This window comes from Crocodylus porosus, unplaced genomic scaffold, assembly GCF_001723895.1.
Source record: "Crocodylus porosus isolate Cpor-Errol unplaced genomic scaffold, CroPor_comp1, whole genome shotgun sequence".
NCBI lineage: Eukaryota > Metazoa > Chordata > Crocodylia > Crocodylidae > Crocodylus > Crocodylus porosus.
In genome coordinates this window covers 244,964,572-244,971,366 of record NW_017728886.1, presented here as the reverse complement: position 1 = coordinate 244,971,366, position 6,795 = coordinate 244,964,572, and positions in this window count along the sequence as shown.

Here is a 6,795-nt window from a genome sequence, read left to right as displayed (position 1 = left end):
ATGGCTGTGCTGCTTGTAGACATGAAGAAAAAAAGTGCTTTACCAGCAGCAGCAGAGCATTACTTTGACCTGGCTCTACAGTGACTGTATAGAATGGTTGCTTCAGTGCAGCTTTTTGGAGCTTTTATCTAAAGTTGATTCAATAAGCTATTACATAAAATCACCAAAGAAGCCCTATAAAGCAATCAATCTCTACAGACATCAGATGAGACAAGTCCAGCTAACACACTGCCTCTTCTGGGCATGCACTGGGCTCAGCATGGGAGCGCATCAAGTTCAAAATAAAGTGGGCTTTGTTTGTTTGTTTTTAAAACATTTTGCTAGCAGTCTATGCATTATTGATAAGAGAGGTTTTTTTTCCATTTTGCTTATAAATTTCAGTTAGTATTCCATCAAGACCTCATGCTTTGTCATTCTTCATCAGCTTAATGGCTTCCAAAACCTCTAGAAAAGTCAGTGGATATGCAAGCGGATTCTTAATAGGGTGTTGTTGAATGGCCTTAATGGTATTGTCTTTGATATTAGAATCTTAGTTCAAAATTTCTTGAAAGTGCTTCTTCAACTGTGGGTTGATGGTTGAGAGGTCTTCATCCTTGGACCTCAGAGGGATGGCTCCTTGTATACTTAGCTCATAGATAGATTTGGTATCAAAGAAGACACTGAAGATATGCTGTGCCTGTCAGCAAACTTTTGAATCTCTTTTGCTATATCATCCTATCACTTGTTCTTTCACTCTTGAATTTTCCCCATCTCTTCCAAGTATTCTTTTCTGTAGCCCAGGGCCCTTGTCCACTCTAGTACTGAAATCTCCATGAAGAATTATCTTGTCTTCTTTAGATACAGATGACAGGATTTTTTTGAGTTTAGAACAGAACTGTTCTCCTGTTTCTTTACCTGCATCAAGACTCAGGGTGCATGCACTGATAAGTGTTGCATGTTGTCTGTTGGTCAGTTGAAGATGAAGGGTCATGAGGCACTTGTTGATGCCAAGTGGACATGCCAGGATCTGAGTAACAATCTTACTCTGGATAAACTCATTCATAGTGTTGGTTTTGCAATCATTTTTAGCTTTTCCTTCCAAAAAAAAAAAAATGTAGCCACCTCTGTGCACTCTGAGCTGTCCCTTCCTGAATGCATCTGGTCTTGCTAAATGCAGTAGTGTCATACCAAATTATGCAAATTCTTGATTTGTCATATCAAATCGGCCAAAATTAGCAATATAAATAAAAGGGCTGGAACAGCTGCACCCAGAAGCTGTGCAAAGCTGGAGTTGAGAGCTGTAGATACCAGGTGATAGGAAAGTAGAGCTGGAAGGGAACTCGTAATCTAGTCCAGCCCCCTGCCCAGGGCAGGATCATTCCTGACTAAATTATCCCAGTCAAGTGTCTGTCTAACTTGGTCTTGAAAATTTCCAAGGATGAATATTCTACATTTTCTATAGCTAGCCTTTTCTAATGTTTGACCACTTTCACAGAAAGTTTGTCCTAATCTCCAATTTAAATTTCTCCCGCTGAAGCTTGAGGCTGTTGCATCTAGTCCTGTCTCCTACAGCCACATATAAAAGGCCATCCCCATCCTCTGTGTAATTATTCTTCAGGTATTTTAAGACTATTATAAAATCCCCCCTCAGTCTTCTCTGATCCAAACTAAATAACTCCTAGTTGTTTCAGACGTCATAAATATTGCTTTCTAGGCCTCTAATAATTTTTGTTTCTCTGTGCTGGGATCTTTCCAAATTACCCACATCCTTCTTGAAGTGCTTTGTTTCAATTCCTAACTACTTATGTTTCATTTGGAAAAAAAAGAGATTAAGTGAGAACATCATAGCAATTTTCAATTGTTTTCAAAACTTCCATGGGTGAGCCAGAGGGACAAAAGCTGTCCTCCTTTGCCCCAAATGGCCGAACAGGAAATAATGGATCTAAGTTGTAGCAAAGCAGATTTTGATTAAATTTGGAGCAGGGAGTGGACACAGGGTTGCAGAGATCCTAACTATTCACTAAGTCAAAAAACCATAGGACAATGGAACAAACTGGCTAGGCAAGTTAGGAAATTTCCTGCAGCAGAGATTTTCAGAGAGAGGCTGATAAGAATTTGTCCAGATTGTTTTAGGAATAGCACAACCTTCAGGATAGGATCTTGAGATAATGAAGGAACATAATATTCAACACTGAATCAGGTGCCTGAAGGATAGGGATGAACACACTTTCTGGTTTCTAACAGTTCTTCCCTTGGACAGAATAAGATTGGCCTCTGCAGATGGACTACTGTCTACGGAGAAAGTGGGGGAGCTGCGTGCTTCTCCAAACAGAATAGGATTGTTCTCCTGAGTGGAAATAAATATTTTTTTGCAAAGCAGCTACTTTTGCCAAGAGACTTAGATGTCTAATAGGTGGAATACCATCTGAACCATAATGAGTGCCTTTACATATTATTCAATACACTCTTGGCACTATATGTATGAGATAACTAATAATAAGTGCATCTTTTTCTCTTACAGAATTACAGAGCAGTTCTTGTGGCAATCCAGGTGTTCCACCAAAGGGTATCCTGTATGGTACAAGATTTGATGTTGGTGATAAAATCCGATACAGCTGTGTAACTGGTTACATTTTGGATGGACACCCCCAGCTTACTTGTATAGCTAACTCAGTGAACACAGCATCATGGGATTTCCCAGTTCCTATCTGCCGAGGTAAGATAAATGTTATGTTATTTTTTTTCAGATACATTCATGAGATAAGGTAGCTTACTACAAGACAAGTTTAAGTATTAACTTTTAGACTATGCCTATAAAAAGCCCTTTCTGAGTTTCTGTATTAGTACTCTTTTATGCATATAAATGTCATATTGAGAAATACATTTTTTGGTGAAAAGAATAGAATTCTGAACTAAAGAGTTAGGATTACATTATAAACACGAGTCATTGCAGAATTGGAGCGTAACTAGAAGTATCCTAGTTGCAGGTGGGGCTTTATGCCATTACTGTTTTCCAAGTAGGTATTCGTTAGAAAGTCATGGAGACTGGTTTGGCTAACATGAAGAGGTGGTAATAAAAGGAAGTGGTAACACTAATTCCCCTTGAAATAAGGGAAATGGGAAGGAATTTTGCCTATTTTCATTAATTTATCTCATTTGATTTGTGATTGCCAATTAGTCATTAAAATGTAATCAAGACTTTAATATGCAAGTGTGGTGCTCTACCTTCTTCCACTTCATATTGGACAAGGGCAATCTAGGGACTACTTTTCAAACAGTATTTATGTGAATGAACTACAATTATCTATCATTAATAATCTGCCATTTGTGCCATCTAAGAATATCTAAAGTTAGCCAGCATGTATTCAAAAACACATTTTTTCATCAAAAATTCAAAATCTTCAAAAAACTAAAACTTTTCACTACACACACACACACACACTATGTTAAGGGCATAGAGAAAAAAAAGCCAAGCAGGAAATTCCTTTTTTATCAAGAAAAAATGTTTGAAAGGTCTTTTTTCTTCATTCCAATGCACAACAGAAACACAATTAAAAATCTTACTGTTTTTGCATAAATTGGAGTTTGATTTTTCCTGACAGACCTAAAGATAAGTTTCAGGAGAGCCTCCTGCAGAAGCTAATGATTTCTTTTCTGCATTGAAATAGTCATTGATATGCTATACTCTCACACTGATTCAGGAGCAACATTTCTTCCTGTCTCATGATCATGGGGGTCGCATATTTTAAAAAGTAGTTGTTCTTCAGGGGCTCAGAACAGTACCCAATACAATTACCATTGCTTTCAAGGAAAGCATGGTAATTGATAACCTGTGCAGTGATCTCTCTCTACTAAAGAATCATGTCTTTATCAAGTTTTATCTTAAGAAAACATAATTTTTTCCCCTTCTCCAGCTCCTTCCTGGAAGGCTGCTCTATAACCTCCTTTCCTTAGTGGTGAGAAGTCTTTTTCTAATATTCAAATTACATTTATTCATGGCCAATTTATGTCCATTTATTCTTGTAACAGCTATATCATTCTATTTTAAATAATTCTTCTCCCTTCCTTGTTCACTTCTCAGTGTCATTAAAGGGATCAAGCCTGTCCTCTCATAGCCTTTGTATTGCTACTCTAAATAATTTAAGCTCTTTTAATCTTCTCTAATTATTTCCATTCATTTGGTTTGCTAGTATCTCTACCTGTGCTAGTATGAATTCTTGAATGTGGGTGACCAACGTTGTGCACAGTAGTCCAGATGAGTTTTGACTAGTGCCTTGTATGATAGCAATAGTACTACTTCTCTCTGCTTGCAGTACTTTTCCTGATGCATCCTAGGATCATTTATAGTTTTCAAAGACCCACTGAATTTATAATTCATAATTATCTTGTAGTCAACAAGTAAGCACAAGTATTCCTTCTCCTCTGTTATTTCCATGGAGAAGCTGGAACTGCCTCCAAAAAGTGGTCAGTAAGACTAAAGTTAACATGCAACTGTGGGGATATTCAAATGATGCAAACACCATGTGTGAACATGGAGGAAACTTTCAAACTACAGTACACAAGCTGTCCTGCCCATGTACAGGATAATTACATACCGATGAAGACCTCGCTAAAGCTACAGATTGAGCAACAGTATGTCTATTTCTTAACCCAAATTTGAACACAGTGATAGGACATGAGAAAAAAAAGACAGATCCATTGCATTTCTGGTTCATAATTATCCTATGGTCAACAAATATGCACAAGTTGTCTTCCCCTTCTGTTGTTTCCAATTTATAATCCTCCAGTTCATTGCACAAATTGTGATGATAAGCCCTTAAACACATGGCCTTGTACTTTGTTTCATTAAGTTTCATCCATTTCTGTTTCTCCAGTTCTTCCTGTGTGATGTTCTATGTACACACTGCCTTCTAACTTTGAGTCATCAGCAAATTTCATTAGAACACTCCTACACTTTGTGAAAGGGTCACTAATGAAAATATTAAATAAGATTGGGCCCAAAACTATTCATGAAGAGCTCTGCTAATATCTTGTCCTATCCCCATGGTTTCCCTTTCAGTACCTTCTACTGTTGTCTCCCATTTAGTCAGTTATTAACTACTTTGTGATTCCTGTACTAATTCCTGCCTTCTTTATATTAACTAAGTTTTTGACTTACGGCACTATATCGAGTCCAGATTAGATGTCCCTCATATAAGTTTTCTAAAATATCAATTTTGTAATCAAAGAAAGCTATTGTGCAATGTAGTAAAGCATGCTTTTAGTAAACATAGAGTTGCATTTTATCCTGTTTTCCATTTATATCTTTTTTTAAAAATTATTCTAAAGCCTTGCCTGCTGTTGAAAGACTAATGGGGTACTATTTGACCAGAATATTTTTCCCAGTATTTTAAATACCATGATGTAAATTCTTCAATTAAACATTACCACCCCCAATGGGATAAATTTATTAAAATTCCTTTCAATTTGAAATGGCATGTACCACTTCTTTTAATATTCTAAGCATGGACGCTATACTCCCTGGCTGACATAGTAAACTGTTTCAGCTTTGTTTCTACAGCTGATGTAGTGATTTCTACACACCCTTTGCTTCCATGTTCATCTAGTTTTGGGGCCATTCACAAAATCCCCTACCCAACTGTTATTGCAGAGTTGTCCTGCTTCTTTCTTTATGGTTATTTATTTGACTCAGAATTTTTTATTGCTAGTTCCTCTAATTTCCTTAGCAAAGTCTAACTCATCTTCAGTTTTGGCAGTTTTCTGTTTGTCCCAACACTTTCTTACCTCCCAGATATAGGTGTTCTTTTGATTAATTTCTTTTTACCATTCTGTGTAGGCTATTTGCTTATACCAATATGAGAGAGTTATATATCCAGCTGAACCAGAGCTCTTCCCTACAAGTCCTCTGGTTGCTCCCTTGCTAAAGATGGAAAGTCCAGCTAGTTGTTCCCACTTTATTTTAAGAAATTGAAGATCCTGAGTAAAGATGAAGTCACATGTTACACTTCGGACTGCTAAATCTGTGCAATGTTGAGTCATGATAAAGTTAGAACATGTTGTGAAATACCATTTCTTATCTTTCAACTACAGGGTGGAGCTAAGAGCTAGGACACCTGGGCTCCTATCCTTGCTCTTTAGGGGAGGGGGCGAGGGGGCCTGGGAGTGGCACAGGATGCTGAAAGATTGCAAATTTGTGTTTTTATCTCCATGATACACACTGAAGTTACTTTTAACATGAGCTTGGTAATGTCGCGATGAACCCGGCAGAGCTGGCAAGCCAAGCTCGGGGTCGCGGTCACGGTGGATTGGCCGGGTGGTGGCTATTGGCACGGACAGGTGGGATTAGCGGCTTTGGAGTCTGAGAAGTACCAGGCGTAGTGATTTAACAAAGATGGTTTATTTTACTCACGCTTTGAAGCGGAGGCACACAGTTGCTTTCTTCGGTTACAGTGATAACGTACAAACAACAAGGGGGTCTGTTGGCCCACGAGGTTCAGTCCGAAGACCTAGTCCCAGGGCTGGTCAACAGCTCATAAATGGGTGTAACAAACAAACAAAACTGTAACGCGTAGATAATGAGTCGCGTGACGCCAGTCCACAGCAATGGACAATCGGGTGGTCGAATACGAAAAGCCGGGGTCGGTAGCCAGGAGGTGATGCAGCGAAGACGTCAGTTGGAGGGATAAGCAGAGTCGTAGTTAGTGAGGGAAGCCAAGGTCGATGATCCAGAGCCGGGTTAAACAAAGTCCAAAGGGTGATCCGAAATCGTAAGCCGTTAGTCAGTTCAAAAGGTAAATCAGGAGCCAGATAAACGTA